This window comes from Bos javanicus, chromosome 2, assembly GCF_032452875.1.
Source record: "Bos javanicus breed banteng chromosome 2, ARS-OSU_banteng_1.0, whole genome shotgun sequence".
Classification (NCBI taxonomy): Eukaryota; Metazoa; Chordata; class Mammalia; order Artiodactyla; family Bovidae; genus Bos; species Bos javanicus.
This window is the reverse complement of record NC_083869.1, coordinates 51,906,077-51,930,581: the sequence shown is the minus strand read 5'-3', so window position 1 is coordinate 51,930,581 and position 24,505 is coordinate 51,906,077. Positions and strand designations below refer to the sequence as shown.

General features: G+C 36.2%; 1 long non-coding RNA gene across 3 annotated transcripts in view; it reads left to right on the top strand.

Moving 5' to 3' along the window:
- Positions 1-24,505, top strand: part of LOC133260318 (uncharacterized) — a 367,758-nt gene that overhangs the window by 175,404 nt on the left and 167,849 nt on the right. Inside the window, exon 1 of one of the 3 annotated variants that reach the window (XR_009740749.1) lies at positions 17,685-20,708. The exons of the other annotated variants lie outside the window; for them this stretch is intronic. This is a non-coding gene — a long non-coding RNA (uncharacterized LOC133260318). Of the gene's footprint in view, positions 1-17,684; positions 20,709-24,505 lie in introns of those variants that run through there. 3 annotated transcript variants of the gene reach the window in all.

Genomic DNA, 24,505 nt, shown 5'->3' with positions numbered 1-24,505 from the left:
TGGGGTGTGGACATCTTTTTGAATTATTGTTTTGTTTGGCTATATGCCAGGAATGCAATTGCTGGTCCATATGGTAGTTCTATGTTTAGTTTTCTGAGGGACCTCCATACTATTTTCCACAGTGGCTGCACCAACTTACATTCCCACCAATAATGTAGTAATGTTCCCTTTTCTCCAAATCTTCTCAAGCATTTGCTATTTGTAGATTTTTATTTATTTATTTATTTTAAATTTTATTTTATTTTTAAACTTTACATAATTGTATTAGTTTTGCCAAATATCACCTCATTGTAGTCTTAATTTGCATCTATCTAATACTTAGCAATGTTGAGCATCTTTTCATGTGCCTATTGACCATCTGTATGTCTTCTTTGGAACCATGTCTATTAAGGTCTTCTGACCCAAGTTGTCTTGAGAAAAAAAAGGGAATAATCTGATATTATCCATGAATATATTTAACAGAAGCCTTTGTTATGCATGTGCTATGGAAAAGAACTAGACCTAAGAATGTGAACTTAATGTTTTGTGTGTGATTAATATTATTTGTGAGGCAGACTACTTTGCCATCTTCGGCCACCTTTAGCTTTCTGTGTGTAGAAGGCATAAACTCTGGGCAGTCAAGACCAAGGTGGAGAAAGGCTTTTTCATAACAGCTTATTTTCATACAAAAGACAAACAAACAGATCTATAGTTGTATAGAAAAAAATCCATTTTGTTTAGTCATTACTGTTCTAATTTTAAGGGATAAATACTTTTAGTACATTTAATAACTTAGATTATAAGACAAGTTCTTGTAGAAAAGCAGTGTCTTCCTCATCTTTCTCACCTAAGAGAAAAAGTAACTTTTGTGTTCTTGTGATAGAATAACTGGTAGATTTTGTCATCTCTTTATATCATGTCTGTACAAAATTGTCAGAAATCTTGTCTTCATAGTATTCTCTATAAGCTATTCTCCTTCCTAATTTTTCTTGTACTTTTCCCCATTCACCCATGCATTTATAGTTTATCTTAGTAGGATTCAGGCTATGGTCTATGATAATGTAGTCTCTCTCTCTCTTTCCCTCATTTTACTTTATTTTATTGATACATTATCATTTCTTATTAGCATCTCTACTTCTGGATAAAGAAAGATTAAATATTGTGTTTTGTTAGAGCAATACATGCTACTAGGGGTTGAAAAATGGAAAGATATGTGTGTAACAATGGTTTCACACCTGGTATTACTAAGAAAGTGAAAATGAAAGTCACTCAGTTGTGTCTGACTCTTTGCAACCACACAGACTATACAGTCCATGGAATTCTCCAGGCCAGAATACTGAGTGGGTAGCCTTTCCCTTCTCCAGGAGATGTTCCCAGCCCAGGAATTGAACCCAGGTCTCTTGCATAGCAGGTGGTTTCTTTACCAGCTGAGCCACCAGGGAAGCCAGTGTTACTAAGAAGGCACCTATAGAGAATGTTTTGTTTTTGACACATTAAATATTAAATAAATAATTTCTACTTCTCACTGGTAGCTCAATTCTAATAACAATGCAAAATATGTGAACAATTTATTTTTTAATCATACAATAATAGTCATGTAGTCTACAATACCAATAATCACAGGTTTGTCAACTTACTGGAAATGATAATGATAACTTTGTTTAAGGCTGCATTAAGGGGAGTAAGCGCTTGACCGGATGAGCCTCGTGTAGTTGTTCAACTCTTATTAGCACTGCTAAACTGTTAGGACTCTGTGAAGATTCATACATAGAATTGAGATTGAAAGCACCCACAAATCTGATGTTAAGAAAACTATCTGCTATTTTATAGGAAGTGTAACAGTATTTTTGTTAACCCAATATTTTATGAAGAATATAATTTTTGTCATTAACATCATTCTTTACCACCAAAAACACTTTAACAAAATCAACCAAGGCTTTATAGATTTGCTTCCAGTCATATAGGAGAAGATTCAGAGGCCAACACTGACTTATAAAAGTAACAATAATCTAACAGTGAATCCCCAAAATAGCAATGACATTTTAATTTATTTTATGAAATTGTATGCTTTATAACCTTTGCTATTTCAGTCTCTGATAAGGTTAGACCCCCTTCACCCAGCCAAAATGACCCACAACCTACAAGTTATATCCCATATTTTGAAACTCACATAATGATTTTGACCTTTTAAAAAAAATGGAATCATACAACTGCAGTCCACTAACATCTTGGTGTTATAATGCTGTATTTCAACTCAGCAGAGTGCTATAGTAATCTGCAGTCTTTACCATATGATAATTTTCTTTTTTTTTCCCATTCCTTTCTTCTTGGTTTCAGTACTATTTATCTACATTTTCCCCCCTTGTTTTCTTTATAGTCTTCTCAAGTTATCTTCTTTCTACACTTCCTTTTTACTATTACTGTTTCCCTTAACCTAGTGATTAAGGGAATAGTTTAGTGATATTATGTTAATGCAATTATATTTTATAACACTCTATATTAAAGCCATGTAATCTCACTAAGTTAGGCAATTCTCAAGGTGTGGATTTAAGAGAATATTCATTAAAAAAATAAAATGCCTGCTATTATATTGGTGCTGATGCTTATTTTCCTAACTCCAATTATTTATAAATATCTGATGCTAGATGAAAGAAATATATTAAATAACAAATTTCTTCTCAGAAGTTTTCAGATTGGAACTCTAAGAAGCATTTCAGGACCATTCTAAGAGGCTCTAACCATAGAGTGTGGTGGCTGTATCAGATTGAAGCCCAAGGGCATGGCCACATCATTATGACAATAGTTTAAGTTGTTAAAAAGCTCAAGGACCAACAAGTGAGAAAGTAATTCTCCATCAAGATTGCCAGCTGTTTTTAAGTGTTTGGAGACCAAGATGAAGACCACAAGAATCAGTGGCAGATTGTCAAAGCAATGATGCAGAAGCCTACCATTACCATTACAAGCCACAAGAGGTACAACTGTGTTTCTTGTGATGATGGAAAGATTAGTATAATTAGTTTGTGGACATTTCTAGAATTTAAAAATATTTTTCTTAAGGAAAAGAATTATCTGAATACATAGCAAATGAAATAGTATCTATATTTGTGAGCTAAAACTGGGATAAAAATTATTTGCAAAGTTCTCTTGCTGGTTCAAACATTCTTAATTAGATTTGTGGATTTTATAGTAGAATTAGTAAAGGGCATACTGTGAAAAAGAAATTTAGGAGACAAAAGCTTTTGCTCCAAATGGTTTTACTTTGGAGCTGAATGTATATATGCATTTTTCTATTGGCAAAATTTAACAAGGCAGAAACATCTATCCGAATTCTTATTTAACTCAGTATCACTAATTTTTAGACAACTGCAAATTTGCCTGGAGTAACAGGCAAATTTGGCCTTGGAGTACAGAATGAAGTAGGGCAAAGGCTATTAGAGTTCTGCCAAGAGAATGCACTGGTAATAGCAAACACCCTCTTTTAGCAACACAAGAGAAGACTCTACACATGGATATCACCAGATGGTCAACCGAAATCAGATTGATTGTATTCTTTGTAGCCAAAGATGGAGAAGTTCTATACAGTCAGCAAAAACAAGACTGGAAGCTGACTGTGGCTCAGATCATGAACTACTTATTGCCAAATTCAGACTGAAATTGAAGAAAATAGGGAAAACCACTAGACCATTTAGGTATGACCTAAATCAAATCCCTTATGATTATACAGTGGAAGTGACAAATAGATTTAAGGGACTAGATCTGATAGAGTGCCTGATGAACTATGGATGGAGGTTCATGATATTGTACAGGAGACAGGGAGCAAGACCATCCCCAAGAAAAAGAAATGCAAAAAAACAAAATGGCTGTCTGAGGAGGCCTTACAAATAGCTGTAAAAAGAAGAGAAGCGAAAAGCAAAGGAGGAGAGGAAAGATATACACATTTGAATGCAGAGTTCCAAAGAATAGCAAGGAGATATAAGAAAGCTTTCCTCAGTGATCAGTGCAAAGAAATGGAGGAAAACAATATAATGGGAAAAGCTAGAGATCTCTTCAAGAAAATTAGAGATACCAAGGGAAAATTTCATGCAAAGATAGGCTCAATAAAGGACAGAAATGGTATGGACCTAACAGAAGCAGAAGATATTAAGAAGAGGTGGCAAGAATACACAGAAAAACTGTACAAAAAAATCTTCATGACCCAGATAATAATGATGGTGTGATCACTCACCTAGAGCCAGACATCCTGGACTGTGAAGTCAAGTGGGCCTTAGGAAGCATCACTATGAACAAAGCTAGTGGAGGTAAAGGAATTCCAGTTGAGCTATTTCCAATCCTGAAAGATGATGCTGTGAAAGTGCTACACTCAATATGTCAGCAAATTTGGAAAACTCAGCAGTGGCCACAGCACTGGAAAAGTTCAGTTTTCATTCCAGTCTCTAAGAAAGGCAATGCCAAAGAATGCTCAAACTACTGCACAATTGCACTCATCTCACACACTAGTAAAGTAATGCTCAAAATTCTCCAAGTCTCACAGTCAACAATACATGAACTGTGAACTTCCAGATGTTCAGGCTGGTTTTAGAAAAGGCAGAGGAGCCAAAGATCAAATTTCCAACATCTGCTGGATCATCAAAAAAGCAAAAGACTTCCAGACAAACGTCTATTTCTGCATTATTGACTATGCCAAAGCCTTTGACTGTGTGAATCACAATAAACTGTAGAAAATTCTGAAAGAGATGGGAATACCAGACCACCTGACTTGCCTCTTGAGAAACCTGTATGCAGGTCAGGAAGCAACAGTTAGAACTGGACATGGAACAACACACTGGTTCCAAATAGGAAAAGGAGTAGGTCAAGGCTGTATTTTGTCACCCTACTTATTTAACTTATATGCCGAGTACATCATGAGAAATGCTGGGCTGGATGAAGTACAAGCTGGAATCAAGATTGCCGGGAGAAATATCAATAACCTCAGATATGCAGATGACACCACCCTTATGGCAGAAAGTGAAGAAGAATTAAAGAGCCTCTTGATGAAAGTGAAAGAGGAGAGTGAAAAAGTTGGCTTAAAGCTCAACATTCAGAAAACAAAGATCATGGCATCTGGTCCCATCACTTCATGGCAAATAGATGGAGAAACAGTGGAAACTATGGCAGACTTTATTTTTTTGGGATCCAAAATCACTGCAGATGGTGACTGCAGCCATGAAATTAAAAGATGCTTACTCCTTGGAAGAAAAGTTATGACCAACCTAGACAGCATATTAAAAAACAGAGACGTTACTTTGCCAACAAATGTCCGTCTAGTCAAGGCTATGGTTTTTCCAGTCATGTATGGATGTGAGAGTTGGACTATAAAGAAAGCTGAGCGCTGAAGAATGGATGCTTTTGAACTATGGTGTTGGAGAAGACCCTTGAGAGTCGTTGAACTGCAAGGAGATCCAACCAGTCCATACTAAAGGAAATCAGTCCTGGCTGTTCATTGGAAGGACTGATGTTGAAGCTGAAACTCCAATATTTTGGTCACCTGATGCGAAGAGCTGACTCATTTGAAAAGACCCTGATGCTGGGAAAAGTTGAAGTCGGGAGGAGAAGGGGATGACAGAGGATGAAATGGTTGGATGGCATCACCGACTCAACGGACATGAGTTTGAGTAAACTCTGGGAGTTGGTGATGTACAGGGAGGCCTGGTGTGCTGCAGTCCATGGGGTCACAGAGTCGGAGACGACTGAGCGACTGAACTGAACTGACTCACTGGTCAAGACGGCTATCACTAAAAAGTCTAAATAATAATTGCAGGAGTGCATGTAGAGAAAAGGAAAACCTCCTACACTGTTGATGCAAATGCAAATTGGTACAGCCACTATAGAGCATAAGTGAAGTGAAGTGAAGTCACTCAGTCGTGTCCAACTCTTTGAGACCCCATGGACAGTAGCTTACCAGGCTCCGCCGTCCATGGGATTTTCCAGGCAAGAATTCTGGAGTGGGCTGCCATTTCCTTCTCGAGGGGATCTTCCTAACCCAGGGATCGAACCCAGAGAATAGTATGGAGGTTCCTTAAAAAACTAAAACTAGAATTAACATATGGTCCTACAATCCCATTCCTGTAATTTGAAAATATACATGCACCCCAAATTTCATAGCAGCACTATTTGTAATAGCCAAGACATGAAAGCAACATAAATGTCCATCAACAGATAAATGGATGAAGATTTGGTATATAATGGAATAGTACTCAGACATAAAAATAATGAAATAATGCTATTTGCAGCAACATGGGTGAACCTAGAGATTATCATATTAAGTGAAGTCAGACAGAGAAATACAAATATCATTACATTACTTTTTTGTGGAATCTGAAAAGTGATACAAATGAACTTATTTAAAAAACATAGAAAGACATAGAATATAAATTTATGGTTATCAAAGATGATAGAAGGGAAGGCAAGAAAGATAAATTATGAGTTTAGGATTAACATATATACATTACTATATATATAAAATAGGTAAATAACAAAGACCTACTGTATTGTAGAAGGAACAATACTCAGTATCTTAGTCTATAATGGAAAAGAATCTGAAAAAGACTATATATATTCTTTGAATCCCTTTCCTGTATACTTGAAACTAACACAATATTATAAATTAACTATACCTCAATTTGATATTTGGCAAAACTAATACAATTATGTAAAGTTTAAAAATAAAATAAAATTAGAAAAAAAAATTTAGAAAATATTCTTGTTCTAAATCTACCTCCATTTAAGGCAGTTGAAGATTATGGCAGTAATCTGATACTTGAACTATATGCAAATCTGTCTGACCCTAGAATAGATATGTTATTTCTGGAAGAGAGATATATCACTTTTATTCATCTTACTTTTAGTATCTTTCAATGAATTAGTCTCTTTTTATTAAATTGCAAAGCTTTTACTTTCGAAATGACAAGTAGAATCCTGGTTTAAGGTGGATGGCTATTAAAATAACCCTTGCCTAAGCAGCAGAATTATACATATTGTTCCCCACCATATGCTCCTAAAATAGTCTTTCTAGACTCTATTAGAAGATTTGGAGAATGCTTCCAACAGAGATATTGTACATAAAGCAGTAGTTAGGAATATAGGCTTTGGAGTTGGACAGAAATGTGTTCAAATACTAGCTCTTACATACATCAATAATGCAACCTTAGAAAAAAAAAGTCGAGTCATCTTTTTCATATAAAATGTGAATAACATTATCTAATACCTACAATTGTTGAGAGGATTCCATAAAATAATGCCTACTAATTTCTTAACACACAAGATGACATTTAATAAGGATTTGAGAAGAATTCTGGGGAATGAGTATCCTGGCAGGCTACCGTCCATGGGGTTGCACACCACTGAGCTACTAACACTTTCATAAGAAATAATAACTAATAGAATTGTTGTTAGGTCTTAAGTTAGTCTGATTCCCTGTGACTCACAAAGTTTCTTTTTTTTGTTTCAAAGAAAGATTACCATTTAGTGAGGTTGAGACAATCTGGAATACCCCTATTTAAAGTGGTTGGTTGAATTTACCATGAGAGGTTAGCCATACCAGGCCCAAGTTGTCTGCTATTATGTGATGTTAGACAACTATCCATCCATTCATACTGAGTCATTCTGTTTTCCTAAGATATGGTCCTCTTTTAGAATGTTACATAGTCTGTGTGTGGTCAGAGTTTACTATATTTTGGTGGTCAGTGTTTACTGTATTTGGGGAAGCATTTTGTTCTTGAGGGAAACACATACTGGTCTAAGAATGGCATTGAACAAAGACGAGAGTTAGATGTTTTCACTTGGGACTCGCAGGATCATCTTATCTGCAGACTCCTTATCTAATAGATGATATAGCTGAGGAACAGAGGAATAAAATACTTTAGTAAAATGGGTGGCAGAAAGTGAAGAGGAACTAAAAAGCCTCTTGATGAAAGTGAAAGAGGAGAGTGAAAAAGTTGGCTTAAAGCTGAACATTCAGAAAATGAAGATCATGGCATCCGGTCCCATCACTTCATGGGAAATAGATGGGGAAACAGTGGAAACAGTGTCAGACTTTATTTTTCTGGGCTCCAATATCACTACAGATGGTGACTGCAGCCATGAAATTAAAAGACGCTTACTCTTTGGAAGGAAAGTTATGACCAACCTAGATAGCATATTGAAAAGCAGAGACATTACTTTGCCAACAAAGGTCCGTCTAGTCAAGGCTATGGTTTTTCCTGTGGTCATGTATGGATGTGAGAGTTGGACTGTGAAGAAGGCTGAGCGCCGAAGAATTGATGCTTTTGAACTGTGATGTTGGAGAAGACTCTTGAGAGTCCTTTGGACTGCAAGGAGATCCAACCAGTCCACTCTGAAAGAGATCAGCCCTGGGATTTCTTTGGAAGGAATGATGCTAAAGCTGAAACTCCAGTACTTTGGCCACCTCATGCGAAGAGTTGACTCATTGGAAAAAACTCTGATGTTGGGAGGGATTGGGGGCAAGAGGAGAAGGGGACGACAGAGGATGAGATGGCTGGATGGCATCACTGACTCGATGGATGTGAGTCTCAGTGAACTCTGGGAGTTGGTGATGGACAGGGAGGCCTGGCATGCTGTAATTCATGGGGTCACAAAGAGTCGGACATGACTGAGCGACTGATCTGATCTGATCTGATAGCTGGAATCCAGGACACTTGACTTTTGGTCCTATAGTACAACTACTTCTGTTTACAATTCTTGTTTACTTGAGGACTGCTTGAAACTGAAAATGAATTATATTGAATACTCTTTCCAAAAGACAAATGGTATAGTCTTGTTTGAGACACTTGAGATAACATTCAGTTATAGAAAGGAGTGTTTGATTTTATAAATTTTCATCAAAAGATTTAATGCTTAGTAATGAAAGGATCTTTTTCAAGGCTGTAATGCTGCTATCTGGGTTATGCCTGATTTGTTTTTCTCATTCTGGGTCTTTTCCAATGAGTTGTTTCTTTGCATCAGGTGGCCACAGTACTGGAGCTTCAGCTTCAGCATCAGTCCTTCCAATGAATATTCAGGACTGATTTCCTTTAGGATGGACTGGTTGGATCTCCTTGCAGTCCAAGGGACTCTCAAGTGTCTTCTCCAACACCACAGTTCAAAAGCATCACTTTTTCAGTGTTCAGCCTTCTTTATACAACTCTCACATCCATACATGACTACTAGAAAATGTGCTGAACAGTATTGTGTAAAACCAAGCTACTGAAATCACAGATGATTTAAGTTGGATTAACATCTTAACCTATATTTTTAGTCACTTGCTGGGGGCATGAGTTATTTTGCCCATCTTAACAACTTACTAGGTTATCAGGAACTATGAAAATATAATGGGAAATTTTCTTAAGGTTGTAGAAAAGTTGAGACAAGTTATTTTAGTCTTATTGAATTTATGTTAATTTTTGAGTGCTTATGTATTTTGTAGGGAAGGTTTCTATTATTTCAGATAAGTTGTGATATTTAGAATGAGTTTTCAGTGCCATGTAGGTTTCATATGGCACTTTGCATCCTATAATAATATGTATCCCACTTCATGACCAAAAATCCACATAAAAGCCCTATAAGTCACATGAGAAACTATCGTGAGCAGTCTCACACTAGCCAGGGTATTATTCACAATACTAAGTATTGTGACTTGAGGCCTTTTAAGACCTTTCTACTTTCAGGAAAAGGCATTGCAATAATTGTGATCAAAACTTCAAATATAAATTCCTTTAAAATAATCTTCATAATAACTTAATAAGGTAGACCTTATGCTCAACTTATAGAGAAAGGAAATTGAGGCATGGAAAGGTTAACCAAATCAGGAATCATCCCAGGCTAGTCTGATGCCAGAGCCCGGTCTTGATCAAGGCACTAGATTCTTTGTGTTACAGGTGTCAAGCCTTAACTTCTGCATTTTAAAATCCTCATATTTCATAGGCTACTTTTATTCTTTCATTCTTCATTTGGCTTTCTTGAATTAGCAGACTAATTTATTACTTTTGAACTCAGTTCTTACGTTATTGCTCTTAGGACACTCAAGAATCTTGGATTAGAGTTACCTTTACTTGTGGTGCTTTTTTGTTTGTTTGTAATTTTAGTTGGATTGAAGGAAAATATTGATCATTTTCCTGATCAATTTACGCTTGAGGAGTCAGCATGATAAAGTAGCAAGAACAGAGATATTAGATTAAGATCAAAGTAGATTCAGTCCAAGATCCAGGTGCTTATAGCATCATCACTTCAGATGAATTTTAGAGTCTGACTGAGTCTTCTTTTCCTAGAATACAGGATTTCTATAGATTTAGTGAAGGAATATATAAGTAAAAATATAAAATATAAATGATCTGGAAGATTAGTTTCATTTCTACTTGGTTGGTTTTTAGAAATTGTGTAATTTTTTCTTATTATTTTAAAATATTATTTCCTTTATTATTTAACATTTAATACTCATTCTAACTCTAGATGCATAATCTATATTGTGATATGTTTAAATTAGGGACTTTGAGTTTCTGAGGATGTTAGTAGTGTAAGTTGCACTAGAACCACGCCCAGTATGACAAAAAATTTTGCTGTTCACAGAATATACAAGGGTTATTCCACATTCCCTTCCCTTTTATAAGTCAGCCAGTCCCATCTGATTCCTTCTGGCCAAAAAGCTGGGAGGGGAAGTGAAAAGATAAAAAAGCATCTATGAACTGATGTGTAGATTCTTCAGCTCTCTCTTTCTCTGATGCAATAACCTGCTATGGAATGTTCCTGTTGACATTATTACAGGATAGAAATATTCTAAATCCCTGTGACATCGCTCAGAATCTACTAGACCCATAAAGGACTTAGCATGAACAGTCACTAAATCTTTATGAGTTATGCTGAGATTCTGGGGTATGTTTCTTATTGCAGCATAGCCTAAGCTAACCTGACATACATACAGCCTTTGGAGGAGCCTGTTTCTTTTACGTAGTAAGGATACAGGCAACTAGAAAATATTAAGAGGAGTTGCAATAGATTACCTAAGTAATCCAAGTAGACAAGTAATAGGATAAGTCATTATTGCTAGTAACCAACTCTGTGATTCTATGTAGACAGAAAATTCTATTTTCCCCCTAACATTTAAAAGCAAGTATTTTGTCACTGAGTATTTTCCTATATGGATTAGAGATTGATTCAGACCATCCTATGCTTGATAAAAAAACTCTTCAATAATAAAAGAAAAGAACCTCAAGTACTTGTGTTATTCCAAGTCAGGTCATTGCTTTGTATGTTCACATCTCTTATATTGTCAAAAATAAATACTTTGAGGCAAGAGTAGAAACTCAAAAGTAGAACTGTATGCTACTAAAGATTGTCTACAAAGACAATTGAATTTACCAAAAAATAAAAATTCCTGAAAGTTTCACAATTCAGTTATTTCACTTACCATTATGACAAAATCAGATCAATGACACAGCAACCCAATTAACATCATAGCAATTTTCCTAAAATTGGTTAGATAACTTATGTGACTACTCTGTCCAGTAGGTCAGATGCCTAGTGGAATGCTTTAAGCCTTCAGATTTACTTACTTATTCGCCAAAATATTTGTTTGAATTTGATAGTGTGGAAACATAAAAATTTTGATTTCATGTTCTATATGATTTGATTTAGAATTTGTGGTTGATAAATGGATGGTATTTATATATGGGATTCTTACTGATTTTGTTACCTTGATGAAGTTTTTTGTTTTAATTGGAGAGCCAAAATGACATTTCACATTATTCTCTAATTACACATTCTATGCCTAAAGGTTCAATTATTGCTGTTTTGTTAGTGATGATATGATAAATGAGCAGGATAATGGCAGAGTGGTGTGCACCAGCATGACAGTTGGTCTGGAAGTCAGGAGTCCCAGAGTTTGCTCTTGGCTTTCTTACAACACATTTGTTACCCTGGTGACCTTGGTCACTAACTGTTCTGGGATTTATTTTGCCTACCTGTAGAGTGAAGATATATCTCTCCCCCATCCTTAACTTTACAGAGTCAGTGTGAGGTTTGGATTAGCTGACACATGTGAAAATGGCTTAACGTCATAGAAATGTTATATTTACATTTAACTTGTGGGTAGATATATAAATATATATTTATTTCAAAAGTTGATTCTCTTGGGTCTTTGTCTTCCAACTTAGAACACTAAATCTGTTCTGCAGTCTCGTCATGTGGCCATTTCCTGACCTTTCACCCCACCCCCAAATCTTGACCAGATGCCCCTTATCTGTGCTCCAGAGGACCCTCTGCATAACTTCGTTACAACATTTACTGCATTACTCTGGCAGGACATCTCTGTTTGTCTCCTCCACCAGACAGTGAACTTCTTGAAAGCTGTGGCAGTACAGCTGTTATTTGTGTATCTCCCATTCCCAGCATAATGCTTGGCACTTTGTCGAGGCTCCTAAATGTTTAGCAATCTGATCATAAAGCTTGGAGATACTATGATGACTACTATATTTTTAAACAAATATTCTCATTGAAAAATATGATTCCACTTGGCTGGTTGACAATTTACAATGACTATGACTTTGCAATTTTTAATTGGAAGCCTTTTAATTTCTTAATTAGCTTTATACAATTTATGTTACATCTAGTAGATGGCAATAGAGAGTAATTATTTTTTTTCTGCTTCTAATATTACTAGGAATATTTTTTGCCAAACACAAAAATTTTTTGCAACTTTTTCCTTTTTAAGTTCTACCGAGCAGTTTATGGAATTGGCAACCTGCCAAATGGTGATCCATTTTCTCAAAAACATCGTTTGAGACCATGCCAACCAGGCACACTGAGCTTATCTACTGCATCATAGAACAGTCACATAATTCGTGCAAAATTATGTTTGACATTAAATTATAAACCCTTAGTGTAATAATAAAAAAATAAATAACCCTAAAAGCAAATTAAAAATATGTTTTCACTGGAGCACGTTATTAGCCCACTGGAAACTTGATCTGTAGTAGTCAATCCATGGGCATGCTTCCATTTCTAGAGGGGTTTGAAGTTTCTCTCTGTGCACAGAAAAATCCCTAATTCATGAAAGGAAAATTAGCTAATAAAATAATTTTTTCCTCCTGAACTGCTCTGTTGATGAAAACATGTCCACTGCAATCATAGAAATGAGTGACTTTTCAAATAAAGTAGTTTGTGTTGCCATAAACGTAAGGATGGTAAGGCCATTGCTGTTCTTTGCCAAAGGAAAGGGTAACCAGCTGTGTCTGGGTTTTTTTTTTTTTTTCTTTACTGCAGTATTCACATAAATAGCCTCTTCTTGGGACTGAAGTACCCCAAATGAGATCCCATCAAAAGGAATTTGGGTTCCTTCAGAGTTTGTGCATTCTAAAGCCTTGCTCATTAGTTTTGAAAAAGAAATCTTAAAGTGATGGAAGAAATATTTTCATTTGAGTACACCTAGAATTTCAACCATTGTAATTGTTTTTATGTCTCAGTTTGTTTCCTTAGTTGTCTGACAGGGTGCTAATTATAGAACTTAGATGGTAGTGGTGTCTCAATGTTCATTCTTAGGTTTTTATATACAAATCCAGGGGTTTATCACCAGTTAGAGCAATTCAATGCAGTCTAGGCTGCCCTAATGCTGAGATTAAATTATTATGTAGGTACCTTCCATGATGAACCTCAAAAACAACCATGCAATAACATCAAAGTTTACCTCCAACTTTTATTTATGAGGTTTAATTTAATTGGTTTTCATATAATATTTATTCTTGCTTACTTGTAGATATAAATTAATACTTTTTACAGTTATATATTTTTGCATCTATATAAATGTTTATGAAAGGTAACTTGTATTCCTTTATAAAAACATCAAAAAAGCATATGTTTTCTTTAATATAATGAGAAATGAAGCCCACGAATCAGACAGACTGCATCTGTAGGGAAGATAGAAGACTACATTTTACCCAAGATGACATTTTAAAATGACTGCCAGGTAACCTGCAAAATTGTAATGTGTTCTGCTGCCAAATTTGTCTTAGCACTGGGAATTAATTTTCCAACATGTTTTAGAAGTAAGAGGTGAATTAATTATTTCAGGCACTATGATATCACTGGAAGTCTGAAGTTAGACAGCAATTCACATGAACATGGAACCAGTAAAATAATTGGACTTTGTTCCTTTATCGTTCAAGGGCTTTTTTACATGACAACACAATATTCTCACCGCTCCAAGGAATACCTTTGGCACTTCTACAATTCTAATTTCTTTCCATGCTTGCTAGTTCATTGTTGATTCTTGGAACCCAAGCAGGATAGTGGGGGATGGAGCAGAGTCTGGTGTCTGTCTGGCTTCCTCAAGCATGCCCCAGTTCCCTTGTTAGGTTAGGGAGTATTTGCAAATTTTCCAGAGAGAGTAATTGCTCTTCCTAGCAAGGAATGCAAAGCTTTGCGAAGAATTTCAACAGGATTCATGACTCTGAAGGATCTGAAGGTGAACTCAGGCTAGCTCACTAGGCACTGTGATTGATCACACGCAGTCTTGGAGAAGCTGCACAGTTAGGCCTGTGGTGGAGGTCAACATTGGACCAGGAGCAGGAGAGAGAATCAGGTGGTGTAAGTCTTCCCAACAGACAAGTGTGGAATGCTGTCAAGTAACACGTTTGCCCTTGATATTAGAGATCCAAAAGACTACTTCAGCAGGGAAAATAAGTCCCAGGCCTATAGAAAGGAATGGAATGACAGTAGCGTGATGTCTCTACAAACAGTTAATTTTCTTCTTTCTATCAGTTTTCTAGCATACACTGACTTTTTAAAAAAATTTTCTTTCATTTTTCAGAACAGAACTAGATTAGTAGGCATATTTTATTATTTGTTGATCTTATAGTATTTGTTAGGAGGTTCACATTCAGTCAGAGCTTTTTTTCTTTCCATAATAATAAGTGTAAAAGGAACCTCAGCTGGTAAGGCGAAGGGCATTTTAAAAAGTAGTAGCTTTAATAGCGCAGAGGGTTTTTCTGGTGCAACTGCTTTCCTCAGCTCCAAGTCTGCTCGGTCAAAGCCTCAGTGGTTATGACTTTGCAGCACTTATATTTGGCCTTGGAGTTCCAGGTTGGACATCTCTCCTCTGGCCAAATTTCACTACCATGTGATAAAATAAAATCCAGTGTACTTAAAACTCTTTCTAATGAGGACTACCAAAATATTTTTAAGTTATTCTGTGGCTCTCCCTTTCTCCTCTCCGTATTTTAATGAGTTTTGGAGGACAAACAACAACAACAACAAACATTGAGACCATGTCTATATGGCATTAAGATAATGATGGGGACATAAAAAATTCAGATCAACAGTCATGTCAGATATGAAAGGAGATAACCAAGGCTTTCTTTTCTTTTTTTTTCTTCTCTCTCCTGCTGAATTGATCAGGTTAACCAGGTGTTTGCCTCAGAATTAAGGAGATTACAGCTGCTTTCATTAAAGAAAATAATATCACTTATACACCAATTTCCATCTCCTTTTTTCTCCAACCTTGCCCATTTGCTTATTTTAGCCTTGCATACGGACCACAGTTTTTCCTTAAAGAAAACAGCCAACTCCAAATTGCCAACTCCAGTATTTTCTTTTTTTGAAGATTGCTTTTTATAAACTGGGAAATTGACATTTTTCAATATGAAATGAAATTTATGATGAAAGTACATGTTTTAGACCCTTTCTTAGCTGATACAAGAAGTAAACCTTATATGTTTATATATATATTATATATATATATTATATATGTATATATACACATACTCAAAGAAGTCTATCAGCAGCAAATTTCTTGTTTTTTAATATCATATTTGACTATTTGACTATATGGTTATTCTGTGGTAGGCCTTCCTCTCTATTTAAAAAAAAATAAAAAATAGGGCAATATCATGGCTAAATCAGGTAAAACTATTTTAGCTGAATTACTGTGTTGAGATGAAAAAAATTTTAAATGATTCACTTAACTTTTTCAATGAGAAGTGATATGAGCTCTTCTTCAGGCATTTTGCATGCAGCTATTTGAAGTTGCACTAATTTTGTATCAGATAAAGAAAATTACACATATCTTCCCAAACCAACACACACAGCACAGCACACTGGCTGTGTCTCTTGCTAGCATATGGTATTCATCATTAGCAGTAGCGGCAGCAGTCACCTCCTTTAGTTGACTGGTGGAAAATAGAGCTCCAACTCAAATCTCTGTCTGCTCGCCATAGGTTTTTCCAGTTAAATTGGTACCGCAATCTGTATGGTTTCATCACTCCATTGGCAGTTTAATATAAACATCTGTTTCCAGTCTTTTATATCCTATCTGAGATTTATTCAGTTCCTCTGAGTTATCTGTCCTTTTCTGCTACCCTATTTATTCCCCTTGACTTCTAAATGATTGTATTTTCCAATATTTCCTTGATCTTTTGCTCAGATGTATGCATCGTTAAATATATTTAATTATCTCTTTTTTTCTTCTGGAGCCTGAACTGTTTGTTTATAATCAGTCCTCTCCTGATGCATTAGGAAGCTCTTTACCCTCACAGTGCGATTTTCCTTGGAAATAAAGTAACATGATTCCAGGTTGCAATGATTAAGGTTATTATTTCATTGTGATTGGCATCAAGATCAAACTGTGAAGGATTTTATTCAAGTTAAATGAGTTTGTCTTTTCTCCACCATATTTTGCATTTATCCTTTTACAATGCAAGTATTTAAGGTCCTGGTGCTCAGAATTCATATTATTTTGCTCTCTCTTCTATTAAATTTATAATGTTCTAAAGTAAGGGCATTTCCTGCAAGGTAATAATCTGTGGTAGAAGCAGAGACCCTGAATCAAAGACAGTAGAGTCTTTTAATTTGACTATTGGTTAAATGTCAGGAAATGTCCGGCCCAGAGGTCATTATTAAGTCAAATAGAAAGCTTTTATTTTCCTATCTTCTTTTTATTTGGGGAGATTTTCATAAAGATTGATGCTAAGTCACTAACTACAGGGAAATGGTGGAATTCTGTAAACAATTGGCAAACAGAACTTTGTTCTTATTGTCCCATTAAGCTTAATATGAGGTGTTAAATTTAATGAAATGTGGTGAGTGAAGTGTTATTTTCCTATTGGTTACTGTAACAGTCATTAACAAGTAGGACACGACTAGTACTGAAAATAGAATACTGTATCCATGACAACACAGAGTTCAGCTTTTCCATTTTCAGCAAATGGGACAGCAATTACTTAATATTTTCTTGATTTATTAATTTCTTTATAAGTGGGAGTAACAAGAAGACTCTTAAACTGGGCAGTTAATAGTCCAAATTAGCTAACATTTTTAGTGACATCATTTATATAATCACTTAGTCATTGATTCATTCCAATAAACATTTGTTGAGTTTCTATTATGGTAGACACTAAGCATACAGAAATGAGTGAGACACAGTTTCTATCCACAGGTTGTTTATGATCTAATTAGGGCAGTGGTTCTCAGATGAAGGTCTCTGGACAAGCAACATTGACACCACTGGGAACTTGTGAGGAATGCAGATTTTCTAGGCCTTTCCTAGATCTACTGAATCATGCACAGTGGGGTGAGACCCAGTGATCTGTGTGTTAACAAGCCCTCCAGGTGCTTCTCCCTAAAGCTTGAGAACCACAAGTTGCATGAAGAAATTAAAAACCTTTAAATTAATATTATCTTTTTTATATTCAAAATGATTATAAAATTATAGGATACTTCCATTTCAGAGAGCTATAATTCCATAGAACTTCAGAGATTCTATAAATATTTATCCTTTAGGTTTATGGCCAAGAAGTGTTGACCATAAACTAACTTCACATGATTGATTAAAAATACTAACAACAACAACAAAACCCAATAAGTATCTCACAAATCCCATGGATTTTGCTACATCTCTTTGGTGATCCTATTGTTTCAAGAATATTAAAAGACTACATTTTAAGATAGAATCATGCATTATAAGATTCATGCATTGGAAGGTACATAGGAAGATGCATAGGAAGGGTCACTATCATTTATAATAAAATCTTCAATTTACCATAAAGTGAGACAAATAAATGCCCAGCCCATTTGTGGATTTAAATCTTGGAAAAAATCACTTAACCTTTCCATTTATTTCTTCTTGTGCAGAATGAGGGTGGAAGTAGAACTTGTGAATTACAATACTCTGCCAGATCTTCTCCAATTTGAATATTTTATGATTCTATCTTTAGAAGTCTCTGTTAATATGTGTCCCATGTACACATATGCACTAGCCAATTTTTCTCTATATATTCTCTCTATTCCTTATTAAGTCTTGATCCTCACTACAATTGTAACTTAAATTTCTGTATAACCGTGGTCTTGAATCTTTGCCCACTCAGAGCTGTATGTGTGTTCTCCCAAGCCTTCACTCTACACCCAGAACTGCTTTTTCTTGAACACACACAAGATACCTCACCCTTTCACTCTTAGGAGTCCATCTGTTCTGTGAAGCACTCCAGTGAAAATAACACCTACCACTTTGTGCTGTTAAACACATCTTTTACCACCCTTCATCCTGTAGATCTTGAGTATATTACTTAAGATGAGCACTTTTCTTCCTTCTTTGCTTTTAATTATAACTGGTGACATGCTTTATAAACTCACAAAGATAATATTACTTTCATCCCATGTATTGGGTAGAACCATTTATAACAATGTGACAGCTGTATAAAGTGGGTTTCATTGCAGGTAGGGTAATAGATTAGCTCCATGGTTTTGCATACTGTCAAGCTATTTGTGGTACAAGTGTGGGTCCTGTGGGTCCTGTTACCTTTTTTTTCTGCTGTAGTTGAAAACTGTAGCTCTACAATCATCAGCTATTTCAAGATGATGATGGTGTTATAATCAGTATTGTGGAGCCAGAGTGACATAGTGTAAAAGCATTATTCAAACTTTCAGACCTGGGTTCAAATACTATCACCAGTACTCATTTGCTGTGTGATCCTAAACAAATTAAAAGACCTTTCTGAATCTATTTTCTCAAATGCAAAGTTATGAAAATAATCCACATTTTAGGTTTACCATGAGGGTTAAGTGAAGTCATATGTAAAAGAACCTATCACAGGGCCTAACACAAGCCTGTTCAACATATGCATATGTCTGTGCACCAATAAAAAACTCTCTACTTATCTCTCCATGTGAATTTTACCTCAAGCCCTTGTATTAACATGCTGAAAAATGGACTTATTCCACCCGCCTCCCACAACCTACTACTACTGTATTCTGACCCTGAACAAATTGTGTTGCTACTCAGACATTGTCCCAAAGCAGACTCCCTTCTCTTTCACTCCGCACATCCAACCAAGTGCTAAAAGCAAATGGTTTTCAACTCTCACTTTCATCCCTACCATCCCTTAACATTAATTCCTTAATTAAGACTCAAAATACCTTCCTTGGATAACAGTCGCTTCAGTCGTGTCCAACTCTGTGTGACCCCATGGACTGCAGCCTACCAGGCTTCTCCTTCCCTGGGATTCTCCAGGCAAGAACACTGGAGTGGGTTGCCATTTCCTTCTCCAATGCATGAAAGTGGAAAGTGAAAGTGAAGTCGCTCAGTCGTGCCCGACTCTTATCGACCCCATGGACTGCAGCCTACCAGGCTCCTCCATCCATGGGATTTTCCAGGCAACAGTACTGGAGTGGGGTGCCATTGCCTTCTCCCTGGATAACAGTACTGTCTCTAAATCAGACCTCAACTCTCCATCTATGGTGTTGCAATTCATACTCTTTACACTGCTGCCAGGGAGATCTTTTAAAACAAAGATTTTAAACATGTTATTCTCTTGTTTAACATCATTCAGTATTCTCTATAACTTTTTGGATAAAATTCAAAGTTGAGCATGACACACAAAGCTCCCTCTAGTTTGAAAAGCAAGTATCCTCCATCCACTGAGACCCCTCTCATTATTGCTACCCATGTCTCTACAGTCACCTCAAATAGGAAATTTTTGTCTCTTTTTAATTCTCCTCAGGCAAGGACTTGGTAGCAGGGAGTTTATTTGGTGGCTATATAAGGAAGCAGAAATGAGGGAGGAGGAATAGAGTGATGGGGTGTTTTTTCAGGGTATGTCAGTGAAGTCCTATACTGAGCCATAGAGATTCATTCCTGGAAACCTCTGAGAAGCCTGTCATACTATCTGAATTGTCAGAAGAGCAGGCAGCTGAGTCATTCTTCTACCATGTCTTGCTTCCCCCTCCCCTGGTTGAAGGATATCTTTGGGTATAACACCCCAACCCTTTCAGGCTGCATTTGTTCAGAAGCTAAATGACTTTGAGAACTTGAGAAAAGACCCTTAAGTGTAAAGTGTTGGAGTGGGATGTCACCTCTGAGTTTGCACAGAACTGCGTATTACAGCTGTAGCTGACATCACAGAAAGGCCATTGAGCAACAAAGAGATGGCTCCATCATGCTACGGTTTTCCACCTTCACAGAAGTGTGTCCATGTGCTTAAATGTCTTCATTCCCTCCTCTTCTCCACATCATATAATTAACACATACTGAGATCCGAAGTTGTAGTTCCAGAATTGGCTCTGCCAGGATCCCAAGTATTATCTCTCTCTCTCGGATCACAAGAATTATCTGGAAATCTTTCTTCTCAGCATCCGTAGTATTCAGAGTGGTGCTGTACCATGCCACACGTCACAATCAATGGCACTTCTGTCTCTAGGATAGAAGCATCTTGAGGGTGAGAAATGTATCTTACTTGTCCTTGCTTCTAATTACAGTACAATACCTGAATATTTTAGAGCTAGAATCAGTATTTGTTGAATGAATGGAAGCATGAATGATTAAACAAAAATGAATTCCCCAAACTAATCTTCATAAAACATAATTACTTATCATATCATTTCTCATCAAAAGTCATCCCTAATGGTACCTTGCTGACACATAATGACTAAATTCTCTAACTTGGCTTTCCCAAACTGTTTTTCTAGCCTGATTTCCCATTATGCCCATTTAATAATTTTGGACTTCAGATACAGTGCTCATTCACTGTCCTGTATTCTAGATCTCTTTCCTCATGCCTCTGGGATTCTGTCTATTTTTAAATGTGCATCTTACTCTTACACATATTTTGAGGACAGTTTAAACCCTGCTTTTCTAAAAGAAAAAAATAACACATTTCTTGACAATTAGCATATAATGGTCATTTTCTCTTCTCTGAATTCTTACATTTCTGTTTGTCCAGTGATTACTAATAACAATGCCATATATATGTCGCCTGCATGGACTATATCTCTTCAATTAGACTCCAGGGTTCTCAAAGTCAGATTCCATTTCTTGAATTTAGTTTGGAAAGAGATTGTAATTCTTGGTATCTAATTTAGTATTAAAGAGCCTCTTAATGAAAGTGAAAGAGGAGAGTGAAAAAGTTGGCTTAAAGCTGAACATTCAGAAAACGAAGATCATGGCATCCGGTCCCATCACTTCATGGCAAATAGATGGGGAAATAGTGGAAACGGTGTCAGACTTTATTTTTCTGGGCTCCAAAATCACTGCAGATGGTGACTGCAGCCATGAAATTAAAAGACGCTTACTCCTTGGAAGGAAAGTTATGACCAACCTAGACCGCATATTGAAAAGCAGAGACATTCATTACTTTGTCAACAAAGGTCCATCTAGTCAAGGCTATGGTTTTTCCAGTAGTCATGTATGGATGTGAGAATTGGACTATTAAGAAAGCTGAGCGCCGAAGAATTGATGCTTTTGAACTGTGGTGTTGGAGAAGACTCTTGAGAGTCCCTTGGACTGTAAGGAGATCCAACCAGTCCATCCTAAAGGAGATCAATCCTGGGTGTTCATTGGAAGGACTGATGTTGAAGCTGAAACTCCAATACTTCGGCCACCTGATACAAAGAGCTGACTCACTGGAAAATACCTTGATGCTGGGAAAGGTTAAGGGCAGGAGGAGAAGGGGACGACAGAGGATGAGATGGTTGGATGGCATCACCAACTCAATGGACATCAGTTCGGATTAACTCCGGGAATTGGTGTTGGGCAGGGAGGCCTGGCGTGCTGCGGTTCACGGGGTCGCAAAGAGTCGGACACGACTGAGTGACTAAACTGAACTGAACTGAATCCCGTACCTAGAATGGGTTCTGGTATGTATATTGCAAGCTTAATACTATTTCTTTATGGATACACAGACTATTCAGACATATACTTACAAATCAGTCATTTCAAATATACCCATGACTCTGGCTAGTGAAATTAGAAATGAATTCTACTAAAAACAAGTCTTGAGCTTACTGATGAGGCAAAGCAGATAGAAATTTGCTTAAAACTTTAGCTGCTCGGGGAAGCTTCCACACATGCCATGGGCAACTAAAGCCTGTGCGCCACAACTACGGAGCCTATGCTTAGAGCCCATTGGCCACAGCTGCTGGAGCCTGCACATCTAGAGCCTGTGCTCTGCAACTAGAGAGGCCGCCACAGTGAGAAGCACACGTCCTGCGATGACCAGTAGCCCCTCCACGCCACAACTGGAGGAAGCCCACGTGCAGCAGTGAAGACCAGCACAGCCACACACAAGCAAACGATTTTTAAAAACAACCAGAGAATACAAGTTCATCTTTGATGAAAGTTTAAAGCAGTATTGAAATTTATCTTAACAAATTTATTTAGGTTAATGTTTTAATGAGGGATTGTGAGATGTAGTTAAATGATTTTAAAATAAAGCCAGTTATATGGCTATTGCATTTTATGAATTATTAATATTTAAAAGATAAGAACTTTTAATTTTGAAAGAACTGAAAACAATTACATGGAATTTTTTCTTTTTTGTAGAGGAAAACTGGGAGACTAGGGGTTAAACATTGGTACAGATTTGTACTGTAATTAATACATTTGTATACTCTCAATTTTTTATTACTACTGTCTGTTATATAATTTAATGTAAAATACTAAAATGTTAAAAAAAAATCTTCCTTAATTTTCATCCTTTCAAGAAATGGAAGCACAGATATGGATGTGACGAGAGTGGCACTTTAGCTTTTTACTCTTTGTATTATTTAATATTGGACCATTTATAAAATATGGAAATTAAACATTTTAAATAGACATTGGTTTAATCAATCAATAGATCTGAACTAGGAGACTAGGATGAATGATAGAAAAATCATTTGTTCATATTTAAGGAGTTGAACAGACTGACCTTTGTTTAAATTATATTTTATAAGCTTTAATTAATATAATTCTGACTTTTCAGCACAACATTGTTTTCAGGTAAATTCTGTGGGGTTACTTGTTTTTCTTTTTTTAAAACATGATCAACTTAAGCAGAAGATTCGCTTATTGTATGGGAGAAAAGGAAAGGATTAAAAAATATTCTTCCTTCCCCCACAAGGCTATCTTTCCATTAATTCTTCCAACATTAATACAATGTTGCTGACTATGTTATGTTGTTACTAGGTTGTGTTAAATCAAGAGAATAATTGGACATTAAGATTCAACTCTGAATACATTAATTAGATGATTTCTTTATTTCTGTCTTAAGTTACTAATGATTTCCTCTCCATAACTAGGAAAACTCTGAAGAACTCATTAGCCTTTTGGGATTCTATAGCTACTTTAAGATGATTTTGGGGAGATGTCCTCTTTCTGGTACCAGTAGACTCTCTATTAAGTTCCAAAAATCAAAATTTCAAAAAGAAAGGGTACTATTTAGATTCAAAATGCACACCCTTCAGGGGGTTATTTCTTTTCAGATGGAATATGTTCCACAACAATGGTACCTATGGAGAGACATAAGCACCCCATGAATACTAATATGCTCATCAAGATGATCACTGAAAAGCCACAGTTTTTTCTAAATGCTGAGAGTCTGTAAATATCTCCTCTACATGTGGAAGACGTGGGCCATGGTTTTCGGAGGTTTTGTGCCTTGCTGCACTGGAAACTCGTTGTGATCAGATTCTTGTTCTTATTCACCTTTGTGTTCCTAGTACCTTGTCTAGTACAGGAGGTGCTGAATAAATATCTGTTATCAGCTGATTAATAAAATCACTTAATCTTTTTGAATCTTTACTGTATTAAACCAGAAATTATGTCAAAACTTTTCCTGTTTTAATATTCTATGAATTATAAGCCGGCATCCTTCTGTAGATAGTAAAAACTTTTCAAAAAGGTTTTTCAATAAAAACTTTGCAAAGAATTTATTCTATCATAATATTATAAACTGCTATAATGTAATGATATTTCCTTTAAGTAAAATCTCACTTTAAAATTATTTAAAAAATTAATCAGATACTTTACCTGGGTCTTCAATATCAATGCATACATAGTGAAACTCATTAAATCCTACTTCCATTGAACAAAAGATAGGGTGATGATCTGAAGTGGTACCAACATGGAGTTCAGAGCTGGGAAAAGAACTCCAAAGACAAACTCAGCGCCGATCACCATTACCCTCCTTGGGCCAGTCCATCTGTGATGATTTTTTCTACTACAGTTGGCCCATGTACCTTGGTGCATCTTCTACTT